The following is a 12617-nucleotide window of genomic DNA, read 5'->3' on the forward strand; positions in this document are numbered from 1 at the left end:
TGCGCGATAATTCTCAGAGTGATTGAACTACGAAACTTGCATGCCAGTTCTTTTAGTTGTTCAATGTAGAAGACTCTTTTGTTGATTTCTGTCTTTCAATAACTTCAATTAGGAAAAGAACTTACCTAAACTGAATGTCGTCTGAACCGTCTTCTTCGGTGAATGTTCGTTACCATACGCTTTCAAGTTAATATAAGTAGTGGGAAATCTGGCGCTGCGATCGTTCAACCATCATGGGAATGATGGGAAGTACAGGCTACGGATTTGCATTCTGCTGACTGGCAAACAAGTCTACAAGTATTTTTTGACAGCTTTGGTTTCGCTCCAAGCGCAATTGCTATAACCTGTAGTGGGACAGTTCAACGCAAAGGTCTCTGCTTTTGTTCTGTTGTTCGAAGTGGCGATAGCACGCTGGGCCAGCGGCTGGGAGGATGTTTGTGTCGCGGTGTGGTGTCGAAGCACTAACAAGAAAACGACGACATTGTAAATGTTGAAATAACATGTTTTGACCGTGTGGACCTTGGTTTGTTAAGTGTGTTAGTAGGCGCTGTAGCGTTACGTGCTTTATGAAACGTCAGAATTGGAAAAAGGAGGCACTACTGATACAAGACACAGACAGTTGTACTTGTAGTGGCTTGACAATAAAATTTTATTGAGGACTTCATTATGCATTGCTTGTTTACGTGCTCATTGAACTACGTGTTTTAGGACTTTGAGAACACAAACTTAGTTGTGGTAGGAAAGGTTTCCACTTCCTGACGGTAGTCTAGTGTCGCAAAATGGATAAGTGCAAAGCCGGGCTATAACGCTTCGGGAGCGGTACATCAATGTAAAATATAATGAAGCATACTCGTAGGAGGCGACAAGCGTCCTAGCTAGCACTGCAGCAGATGTGCTTAAAAGTGCTTGAAGACGTTCAGTAATCTTGACAACCGATGCAGCCTTTCGAAAGAGCGAGAGAGTTCGCAAGTGCCTGTCGTCTGCGACTCGCGTTTGCATCGAGCAGACGTCGTAGCAGACGACACTTGTAGCATTCCGATCAAGGGCGCAACACTTTCTCGCAAGGCAACATTTTTATTTCCATAAATACTTGATGAGCATTTTTATATAAGTACATGCACGGTTGTTATTGCTGTCTTAAAAATAAATAAATAATTGGTCTTTGGCGTTAAATTAGGAACAGAATCGCACAACAATTCCAACCATCGTGTGCCCTGTTGATGAACCATAGTAAATCATGCTTCAATCTCAGTCATACAAATTTTATGTAACGTGTTGCACATTATATAGGACACTCCGGAAATAAAATTAGATTTTACACGATAATATTTAAGTATAGCTTCGTTTACTGCGCCGCAAGCAAATGTCACTAGTCTAAAGATCGAATTCAATCCGAACCCTGTACTTCCCATCATTCCATGTAGGTTTAGGCAACACTCACGAGAGCCCCCATAGACACTAGCGCCACATTTCCCTCTAGGGTATTTATTCGGAAACTCTGTTTGTTTTGTATTGTGGCCATATTTCTATGTTGAACTGAGTCCCGGGCTCGCGGCGTTAAAGAAAGGAAATGTGGAAAAGACAGATGATAATTATTGTTGTGTGGAAAAAGGGTGTAATTTTGCTTAAACGTGTACAGCGTCCACTCTACACGACTAAAGTAGCTGTTGTGAAGGTGAAGCAGGCGTTAAGCACTCGCCACACGTGGGCCAATCACGGAGATAGGGAAATGGCGGGCCTATCCGTGGCGGAGGTGAAGCAGGCGTTAAGCACTCACCATACCTGGGCCGATCCCGGAGATAGTGCAATGATCGGCGGACCCGCGGCGGAGGTGAAGCAGGCGTTAAGCACTCTCCATAGGTGGGCCGATCCCGAAGATAGTGCAATGCCGGGCCGATGTGCGGCAGAGGTGAAGCAGGCGTTAAGCACTCCCCGTACGTGGGCCGATGCCGCAGTTAGTGTAATGCCTGGCCGACCCGCGCGGAGGTGAAGCAGGCGTTAAGCACCCCCCCATACGTGGGCCGATCCCGAAGACAGTACAATGCCGACCCAACCCGCGCGGAGGTACGTGGCGGTCCCTGGGTACGTGCCTGCCGCTTCGCGTTTCCGGCGAAACTGCAGTCTCTCTCTCTCTCTCTCTCTCTCTCTCTCTCTCTATCTATCTATCTATCTATCTATCTATCTATCTATCTATCTATCTATCTATCTATCTATCTATCTATCTATCTATCTTTTCTTTTTTTTTCCTTGTGAGTCCCAGTATAAGGGCTGCTGCGCATGATTTCTGTTGATTCTCATTTCGAGTGAATCCTGCTGGGCTTCCTTTCGGTTACTGAGTGATTTATGCAGTGTTCCCCAACTATCAGGCATCAAGACTTGCATTACTCGAAGAAAACCTAGGGCATATTCTTTCCAGTACAATGGAGTAGCCGCCAGTAATTCTTTCGTTACTGAGATTTACTTCTACATTTGCAAATAATTATCTAACTCGAGAGCAGTGGCGTAGCTAGGTCGTCTGACACCCGGGGCCCATAGGTCTTCTGTCACCCCCCTCCCCGGGTGTAGCCGGCGAAAAGAGGGGTGTCTTCAGACGTATATGACACCCCCCCCCCCTCACTGGCCTCTTGCACCCGGGGCCCACGGCCCCCCGGCGCCCCCTGTTGCTACGCCACTGCTCGAGAGGTACTTTCCTTATATTGAAGGTGTCAATGAGGCATCTGTAGGCACATCTAGGCACCCGCAAATTACATCTAACTGCTCTGTTTTCCGCGACGTACTAATTGCGTGCAATTTTAGAGCGCAGCTCTTTGGCGTCCGTTCCTGGGTTTCGCGTCGTCGTCGGCGTTGTCGTCGGCCTCGTAACCAGCTCCGCCCCCTTTCATCCCCCCAGCGCTAGCAGCGACCGAATGATACCGCTGGATGCCGCTGACGCCGCTAGAGAGTCAAGATAACGTGACTGCATAGAACACCGTCGCCGCCATGCAGAAAGAGGAGGAAAGGGTCCCCCCCCCCTGTTCTTGTGTGGCGGATAGGGTGCTCTTCAGTTGCCGACGCGCCGGTTATTTCACGTAGGCCCCGGCACGTCGACGAATACGTGACCACCTTCCCACGGCTAGACCTGGTTCTTAGCGCTGCGGAAGCGAGGGTATCATATTGTTTGTGTCGGCATCGGCGGCGTTGTCCCTGAAACCAACTCCGCAGCTGGGGTCGACTCACTATCGGCGTCAGCGGCATCAGTCAGTCGCTGCTATCTCTTCCCTCCTCCCTTTATCGTGTTGTCCGCTTGCTGCGCGCGCTTCTGCCCCCATCGTTTGCCGCTGGGTGTACACGCCGCCCCCCTCCCCCCTCTTCCTGCGAGTCTCCGGTTGTCAAAGCGCCGGCTCGAACCTAGCCTAGAGCTAGAGGACGTGCTCGAATACGTCTCCTTTTGCAGCTTTGCAGTACTTTGTCCGTTTTATTGCATCTTCAGCGGCTCTCTTGATGACCGACGCCGGAATCCTACAAAAGACATCCCTTATCCTTGCCTTGAACTAATCTGGCGTCCGTCTCGATCATGTAAGCACGATCTTTCACATAACCCCAAAGAAAGAAATCGAGTGGAGAGAGGTCAGGTGACTTAGCCGGCCAATGTACAGGCCCGTGCCTTCCAATCTATTGCGCATGAAAAGTCGCATCCAGGCAGTTTCGTGCTCGGCTGCTGCTGCGTGCTGGTACCCCATCCTTGCTGATACCACAAATGTGGAAGACGTGACAGCAGGGCTGCTGACAAACTCATCCACCACTCCTTCAAGAATTTCGTCCACGTAAGCTGTCCAGTCAATATGTGATTGAAGGAGATGGGACTGATTATAGCACCGGCGTGAATTCCGCACCCACAAATTGAACAACCACTGCTACTTGTGCCGGTTGCGCTTTACCCAGTGTGCATTGCAGTCACTCCAATACTGTGTATTATGCAAATTTACCTGGGGGTTTCTGTAAAAATTGGCTTCATCTGTGCACATGATGTCGCTCAAGATGTCCGGTGACTTAACGGCTTTTGTCAGGACCAAATCCGCGAAATCTATACGATTTTACAGGTCCCTATATTTCAAGCATTGGTGGTGGTTAAGGGGGTACGGGTGAAACGCCGTTGTTTAGAATCCTCCAAACTTATGACTTCGGAATTGGTAACTGGCCGACCACGTCCCGCACGCTAGCATGAGGGTTTGAGGCCATAAATGATAGAACATCCTTGCGTAGGCTAGGGCTCAAAGATGCAGTCCCACGCCGCTGTTTCTTGAAGATGCGTGTTTGTCTCAGGTTTTCATTATTTCTGATGACAGTCGACGCGTTTGCTCTGCCGCCACACTTCCATGACTGATATATATTTGCGGCCTCCCTCTTGTTGCCATTTGCAGCTCCCAGGGCAAGGATTATATTTTCCTTCTGCTCTTTAGAGAAAGAAACGGCGACAGGGACGAAACAAAAGGCACGTTTAAACCTTTGCACTGACGTTGCCACTTTGCTTTCCTGGTGATAGGCTTTGTGGCAAAAAAAAAAAAAAAAACAGAGAGAGAAATACCATCCGTGCACTTTATCTACGCTAAGACAACAGCTATCGCAGCCTGTTCCCTACTAAAACCAAAGGTGACGTGTTGCTTCAGCCAAGGCGCGACAGATATAAGCAACTAGCTTAATCACTATGTTTTTCTTTATTTCCTTTTTTTCGTTCTATTTCAGAGGGATCTTGTTCGAGGGCGCTGATTTATGGTGCGGGTGGGAGCTAAGTCAAGTGGTATTTCTAATATTTCGCGGGGTTCGTTTATGACTCGGCGAAATTAGTACGCAATTAGTACGTTGCTGAAAATACCGCAATCGGATGTCCCTGTTCCTACATATGCCTTCTTGTTACGTTGAAAATTAGGATATTACGTCTCGAGGTAGATAATTAATTACAGTTACCTAAATAAATCTCAGTATAGCAAAAATTACTGGCAGCTACTCCACTGTACTGTAAACAATATTGTCACGTGGTCGTGACGTTGAATAACACAGTAGCAGCACTGTGAACGACAAAACTAACTTTTATTGGGCGAACCTGTGCCCACAAAACAGGCTACACTTGTAGCGCAACAATAGCGGCGAACACGCTCGGCGATCGTCGAAAATCTGATCTGCGGGTCAAGCGCGTCGGCTTTTATACAGCAATCATCGAATGTTCCAGTTTAAACGTTGGGACCCGCATGCCTTCTAAAATGTTCTACACCATTCGTGTCAAGCGACGAAATCAGATAACACAACGTTCGGCGACAACAGACAGCGGATAGAAGCATCGATAACTTTCCAGAAACTTCGGACACATGCAGGCGCGTCCCGCGCTGTGCGATAACATTTGTTAGGCGACAATACTTGTCGCCCGATAAAGACAAGTACACGTGTCAATATGCACTAGGTTTTCTTCGAGTAACGCATTGCTCTTTCTTTAAATCTTAGTTCAAGTTAATTAATTGGGTCACACTGCATATATTTATTACCTTTGCATGCAACTGACTATGTTTCCGCCCCTAATAAATGTTTGAATTATTAGAAATGTGTTTTTTTTTTTCATGACTCGTTAGCATTGCTTACTGGAAAGAGAAGCAATATTGAGATACACAACATTCACGTGCATTTCACGCGCCATTGATAAAATGCTCTGCCGAAGGGGTCACTGAATTCTATAGGTTTTCTTCATGGTCAAAAAAGCACGCAACGCAATTTGAAGCGTGGTGAACATGCAACAACGTATTCATTCTCTAGCCATACGCTAAACATGCCTTTAGAAATAATTTTTAATTGACCACCTCCATCTATTTCAAAAAAGAATAAAATTTGTCCTGTGTGTATATATAAATATCTTGCTTATGTGCGTGGTGTTTACAGTGGAAATTTAAAAGAATGTTGAAGTGAGAAAATACGGATGAGGCAGCCGCCGCTAGTGTTAAGGCGCGTGTTCTATTGTCATGATTGGCAGAAATAAAGCGAAAGTATGAATTAGGAGCCGTGCACGTCCCCGCCACCAATGATGCAGTAAGCTATTAGCTCTGGTAATGACACTTTAGGTGCGCGCGCGCGCGTGCGTTTTTTTTTGTTTTTTTGTGTGTGTGTGTGCGTGCGTGTGTGTGTGCGTGCGTGCGTGCGTGCGTGCGTGCGTGCGTGCGTTTTTCATAGCTAATGCGTGCGGCCACTTCGCAACAAATTACATGCTATCACCCCTAGGCTATATTTAACAATTATGATATTAAAGAACTAAAATTTCCGTAACGAATTGATGGACTTATATAATGTATGTCGGAAACTTACCCGGTACATGACTTTGAAAAACTAACAGCTCTGAAAACGGGGCCAAACAAAATACAATTAGACAGCGCACTATCGTGTGTAATTGTCTTGTTTGCAGGTTAGACTTTTTTGCAGTCCAGATAAGAGTGGAGATCACGGTTAGTTGTTGTTTTCCAGCCAGGTCGTCTAGTGAGTGGTACGACCACGGCTACGTATGGAAGAGGGCGGGCACTATTTTGGAAGTTGCCTATCACTCAATCGAGCTTTGGGCGTTGTGGGCATGCTATATTATTCCAGATTTAAAAATACAGGAACGAAGCTTTGCACTACAACTTCGATAGTCGATATTATGCAAGTTTCCCTCACTTTCGGTGACCTGCTGTCCGATTCGCTTCAAGAGATGTTTGGAACGCGATGCGTATTGCTATTTGATCTCACTCAGGAAGTGACGAAGCAGACAATTCGAGACAAGGCTGCTTCCTGTCTAAAAGCGTTTGCGAGAATTATTATCCCTATTACCCATCCCTGCCATTCTTAAAATTATTTTCCGTTATACCATGTCAAGCTCTTCAACACTCACCGTGTTGTTGAACGGCGCGGCGGCCCCTAACATTCCTATATTTCTGATTCAGCATGGACTAAGAGGCCATTCACCTACCTGCCCTCCTACCTGTTAGTTTCTTGGCTTCCGTTGCTCAGCACCCCCGTCTTTGATATACCGGGTGTTAAAAATTAAGCTTTATGGTTTTCTTAAAATTTGGCACTGGAAGGCCCGCGAAGACCACCTGTGCCATAGGCACCAACTCCGGGGGGGGGGGGGGGCGGAGGCTCCGGGGCTCGAGCCCCCTCCGAACTTTCCCGGGAGGGGGGGGGGGGGGGACCGAGCCCCCTCCACCTAACGTGTCATTGCCAGAGTTTCGTCAACCACATCATTTGAGGTTTCTTCTGACTTGCCTTAAAATTTTATTGTGGCTAATAGTTTACTGCATCATTGTTGGCGCGGACGTGTACGGATTTTAATTCATACTTCGCTTAATTTCTGGAAATCCTGACAATAGGATAACTAGCGCATTAGAACTTCCAGCGGCGGCTGCCTCATCCGTATTTTCTCACATCAACATTGTTTTAAATTTCCACTCTAAACACTATCCACATACACAGTATATTTAAGTATATGCACAGGAAAAAGTCTTATATTTTTTTAAGAGATGGGCCGTAGCGAATTAACAATTATTATTAAGAGTATGGATAGCTTATGCCTAGAGTATGGATATGTTGCTGTGTATTCACCTCACTTCAAAATGATTTGCGTGCTTTTTTGGCCCTGTAAAAAACCTCTAGGCTTTAGTGACGCCTTCGGTAGAGTCTTTTATCAACGGCGTGTGAAATGCACGTGAATGATATGCGTCTCAGTCTCGCTTCTCTTTGCAATTGACTAGCCATATACAGCTTGGCTGTAAAACATCGTGATCGAGCTAGTGCCTTATCTGCCCCTCCTCGGCCGGAGTAACACGTCGCGTTTGGTGTTAGTCGGAAACAAGCTGTGATAGCTGTTGTCTTAGCGTAGATAAATTGCACGGATGGTTCTTTCTTTTTTTTTTTTGCCACAAAAGCGAATTGACAACTTCAGTGCAAATGTTTAAAGTTGCGTTTTGTTTCGTCCCAGTCGCCATGTGTTTCTCTAAATTTACGCCGGTGATATGATCGGTCCCATCTTCATCGATCATATACACTGAACCGGACAGCATTGGATGGACGAAATACTGGAAGGAGTGCTGGATGAGTTTCTCGGCGAAGTCCCGCTATCACGTCTTCCACTTCCGTGGTATCAGCAAGGTGGGGCACCAGCACGCAGCAGCAGCCGAGCACGAAACTTTAGCTGAATGCGATTTTTCATGCGAATTTGGCCGGCCAGGCCACCTGACCTCTCTCCACTCGATTTCTTTCTTTGAGGTTATGTGAAAGATCGTGCTTACATGATCGAGACGGGCCTCAGATTAGGTCAAGGCAAGGATAACGAATGTGTGCCGTCGAATTCCAGCGTCGGTCATCAAGAACGCCACTGAAGATGTGATAAAGCGAACTCAGTACTGCGTAGCTGCAGAAGGAGACACCCATTTTAACGCGTCCTCTAGGCAGCAGTTGGTGTTCAACGGCGCTTACGAATTCCTACTTAATAAGGGCACACTGAAATCTGATGTATTTTTTAGTTTGCTTTTTGTTCAGGCGTCCCGATTGCCAATTCGGCTCATTTAGAAGTGCTATGTTTACTTGCTTGAAGGCATCGGTTTTGCCTTTTCTCTACACGTGGGTAGTTTCCCCAGTCTGTTTATTTCGCTTTTATTTTTTCACACGACCCTGTTTTTGCAGCGCGAATACACTCTCATGAAAAATAAAACCGTCACTTGAATTTGGCTTTGGTCCGAACCAAATTTCTGGCCCGAAATACAGCTGCGCGCGCACTCTGTCGAGTCGGTGCGAGCAAAACCGGGATTTTTAAGCATTCTATGTCTATTACATTACTTTTCGCATTTCGTGCGTAGTCAGAGCAGCATTCGGCAGCGTTATGAAGGGGATTTTGTTATCAATGGGATCAGTGGGCCTTGAGATACGGATTATAAAAGTGACGTAGAGAGGAAGGAATAGCTGCAAAGCCGCTAAACCTGCTGTTGGTGCTCCTTCCATACCATTACCAAGATGATGCGCTGCCTCTTCAGTTTGCGACAGGCATCGCAGTTACTTTCAAGCACCTTGTTTGAGGGCGCTGCTTTATGATGCGGGTGAGAGCGCGCACACGTGGTATTTTTCATATTTCATGAGGTTTGTTTGCTGCAGTTGGAAAAAATTGCAATCAATTAGTACGTCGCTGAAAACACAGCAGTTAGATGTCATTCGGGGGTGCCTGGGGGTGCCTACAAATGCTTCATTGACACTTTGATAATTTGGGCAGTACTTCTGGAATTAGATAATTAATTACAATTGTGGAATTAAATTTCAGGAACGAAAGAATTAATGGCGGCTACTCCACCGTACTGGAAGCAATACGCAGTAGGTTTTCTTCGAGCAACGCAACTCCTCTCAATTCAAGTCTTGGTGAATGATAGTTGGGACACCCTGCAAAATTCACTCAGTAACCGAAATAAGGCCAAGCCGGATTCACTCGAAATCAGAATCAACAGCAGCCACGCGCAGCAGCGCTTATACTCGGACTCACAGAATAAGAAAAGAAGACCGAGCGAGGCTGCAGTTTCGCCGGAAACGCGAAGCAGTATTAGTGATAGTGAAGTATACGACAATTACACGAAGGAAGATTACACCACCGAGAGGCGCCAGATTCTTGGTAGTGGGAGAGGACTCAGGCTGTGAAATTAAACTGTCTCCTACTATGAGGTCTTCTAAATTCTCATATAAGGCCGTGACTTCAGTGCAATATTTTTCGAGGTCACACGAAGTTTCTTCAAGTGCGTGATACATATATATATATACATACATATACATGGGGTTAAGAAAGCTGGCTGCCCCCCCCCCCCCCCGAGAAGATGAAAGCTTTCCGCCTATGACCTGTGCTATGACCTGTGTATGGCCAGGGCGACACAAAGTGAGATGATAACTATCGTTGCCAGTAGCCCAATTAACTAAAATTTAATAATTGACTTTTTGTTGTGGGTATCTTTGTATTGAAAAGTTAGAGGCAGTCCTGTTTCTACACAATATTTGATGGAAGAAATCTTCTTGCGTGTTTGTGCTCCGAGATATCCGACTCCAAATTTTAATTGTCGTTCGCACGATTACGCATTCAAGAGAGTGAGGATCGGCACAAAGCTCCTCCCTGATGTGACGCGGCTGTTGCGTGCGGCGTTCCCTTCCCCTGAATTCTCGCTTGACGTTGTCTGTTGTTGTGTTGCTAACCCTACAGGCCGCATATACTTGCTGGTAAGCTTCCAAGTTCTCGATGAATAGGGAGCACCTTGACAGCTTTTTTGTTGCTCCGAGGTGCATCAGAAAAATTGGCGGAGCGCCGCTGCGGAATCCCAGCAGGCATTGCGTGTCGTGCGCGTTGCAGACGATGCGGAGTGGCGACTGCAAGGAAACTAGCGCGCGTTGAATTTCTGGAAGCAGTTTTTTCGAGTTCATCTCTTGACTGCGAGAACGAAATCTTGATAAAGTTGGCTACCAGCAGAGGCGGTAATGAAACGCCGAAAGTGCGCAATTTTGTGGGAAGAGTCATGAGGTTGTCCATTGACGGCGACGTGATCAATTAAACTTTAATATAGCGCCGAATTCATTTTGATTGCGGGGTGGGTGCTGTTTATTTCATATTCAAAAACACTTTCCCGTGTCCGGGGAGGTGTGCTATAACATTATAGCAAAATACGAAAACTCTCAATTCTCTCCAGAGCAAGCTGGACGAGGAGGAAATATGCCGGGAAGAAACCGCAGAAGAATATTTGCTGTCGTTCTTGTGGTGAGTGTTCTGCTACCCATATATTTAATAACGCCCATGCAATCGGTAACGCTGTGTCGTGCAGTTTTGTTGTAAATAAAACCTCTGATAGGGCAGTGGTCGTGCGGTTTGGCATGGCAGAGAGTACCCTCTACAGGATCATCGAACGGGTTGCTTCATTTCTGGAAAGTATCAGCGGGAGAATAATACCAATAACTGCAGAGAAGATAGCCGTGCTCGATCATTAAATTTGAGCTATAATAAAAGTTGTATTCGTCACTTAAGGGCAGAATATATTGGCACCCACCGGAATATGCGCATTTATTGGAAATGTGACTCCATAGTGTACATCCAGGGAAAGCACGGGGAAGGCGGGAGATGGAAATTCAAGATGATGAGCGAAACGAAAACAAGGTGAAAGCAGGAGCGAACGTTTCGACAAGTGGACTTGGCTTCTTCAAGGCGACATATGCTTTCCTCGCCACAGTATACATAGGTGGAGTTCTTCTGTAGGGGAAAGGGTGTAAGGCGGGTGTATGCGGAAACGAGCGAAGGTGTTTATTATTTTTTTTTGCTTCCTTCCGTTTTCATTTCCTTTTATGTATTCATTTATTCCATTTCACCATTTTCATTTCTTTTATTATTTATTTATTGATGTGTTTTTTCACGAGCACCGGTTTCTGTCGCTCCCCCTATTATCTCTTTCAGAGACACGATAGCTCACGACCATCAGTGAAACAGGCAACAGAGGGCAGTTGTGCACGCCGTTGACACGCCGGCTGACGCATGGGCGTTGACACGTGATTTACAGACTGCCGTGTCACTGACCATGTGCACAGCACTCCTTTATTCTCATTACGACACCCTTGTTCTCGTTTTGCTCATCGTCCAGCGTATACAGGTATCCCAGCTAAGGTTAGCCAACACAGAATTATACAGGGCGAACAAATCAACACGTACAAAGAAGAACGGCGTAACGATAGCGCCCGTGCTACGTCTTTCTTCTCTGCCCTTGTTTTATTTGTTCACTCTGTAAGTAATCATGCAGGTGTACCGACTCGCGCAGCTATCCACTGTACTTAAGGTTAGCCAAGCTCATAAAAATATATATAGGATACACGAGGACGCAACCAATGGTATTCTGTCAGCAGTGACGTACCCCACCAGGATGAGGTTTTTTTCTTTCTCATAATAGAACCATTGATAATTGGATTAGATCAATTAATGAACTTCTTGTATACTAAATTGAGGGCGCGAATTCTAATAGAAAAGTTTTAATAGTGTTTTAAAACACAGGATTTAGTCGCTTTCAGTGTGCCATGTCTCGCATAATTACTTACGCGCCCACGCGCCGCGACCCCAGCAGTCCCAGGCTTTACGTATACGGTTTAATTACCATATACATAGATGTCACTGTGAATACGCCTTAATTCAACGGTTATTGACTTACTGGCCATTATTTCGCCAGGTTGTAGCTTCGTCATCGCAACGGAACGTTTCTTGCTACCGACTATTAACTCTGCGAACGAGCTCGTCGCGGCGCGGACGCTGCAGAAGCAAACCGACACCTTGCTCAGTTACGCGCGCAGTTCAAACTACGCGCGTTATGCTAGGCGGCGCTAGCAGCGCGCACCGGCGCTGTGCATTTTTATATCCTCGGATTTATTTAGGTTTGCCCCTCCCCGGGCTTGGGTCGTTGTCCCCCAACTGAATGGTTTTCTTGCTGGGCTAGTTGGTTCGCTGCAAATTGTGTAACAGCGCGAAACAAAAAAAAAAGGGACGTCGACTGAGACCTGGTCGTCCCTTCCATATGTGTCGCGCTGTTACATAAGTCCCCAACTGCTTTCGCTGCGACTCCAGGGCGCATTTG

At 46.4% G+C, this 12617-nt stretch overlaps 1 protein-coding gene across 1 annotated transcript in view; it reads left to right on the forward strand.

Annotated features, from left to right (window-relative positions):
- LOC135901568 (uncharacterized) overlaps positions 1-12617 on the forward strand; it is a 1085637-nt gene that overhangs the window by 1032752 nt on the left and 40268 nt on the right. Inside the window, exon 15 of the mRNA XM_070531118.1 lies at positions 10701-10768. The gene's annotated coding sequence lies outside the window, so the exon portion shown is untranslated. The remainder of the gene's footprint in view (positions 1-10700; positions 10769-12617) is intronic.

This window comes from Dermacentor albipictus, chromosome 1 (genome assembly GCF_038994185.2).
Source record: "Dermacentor albipictus isolate Rhodes 1998 colony chromosome 1, USDA_Dalb.pri_finalv2, whole genome shotgun sequence".
Taxonomy (NCBI): Eukaryota; Metazoa; Arthropoda; class Arachnida; order Ixodida; family Ixodidae; genus Dermacentor; species Dermacentor albipictus.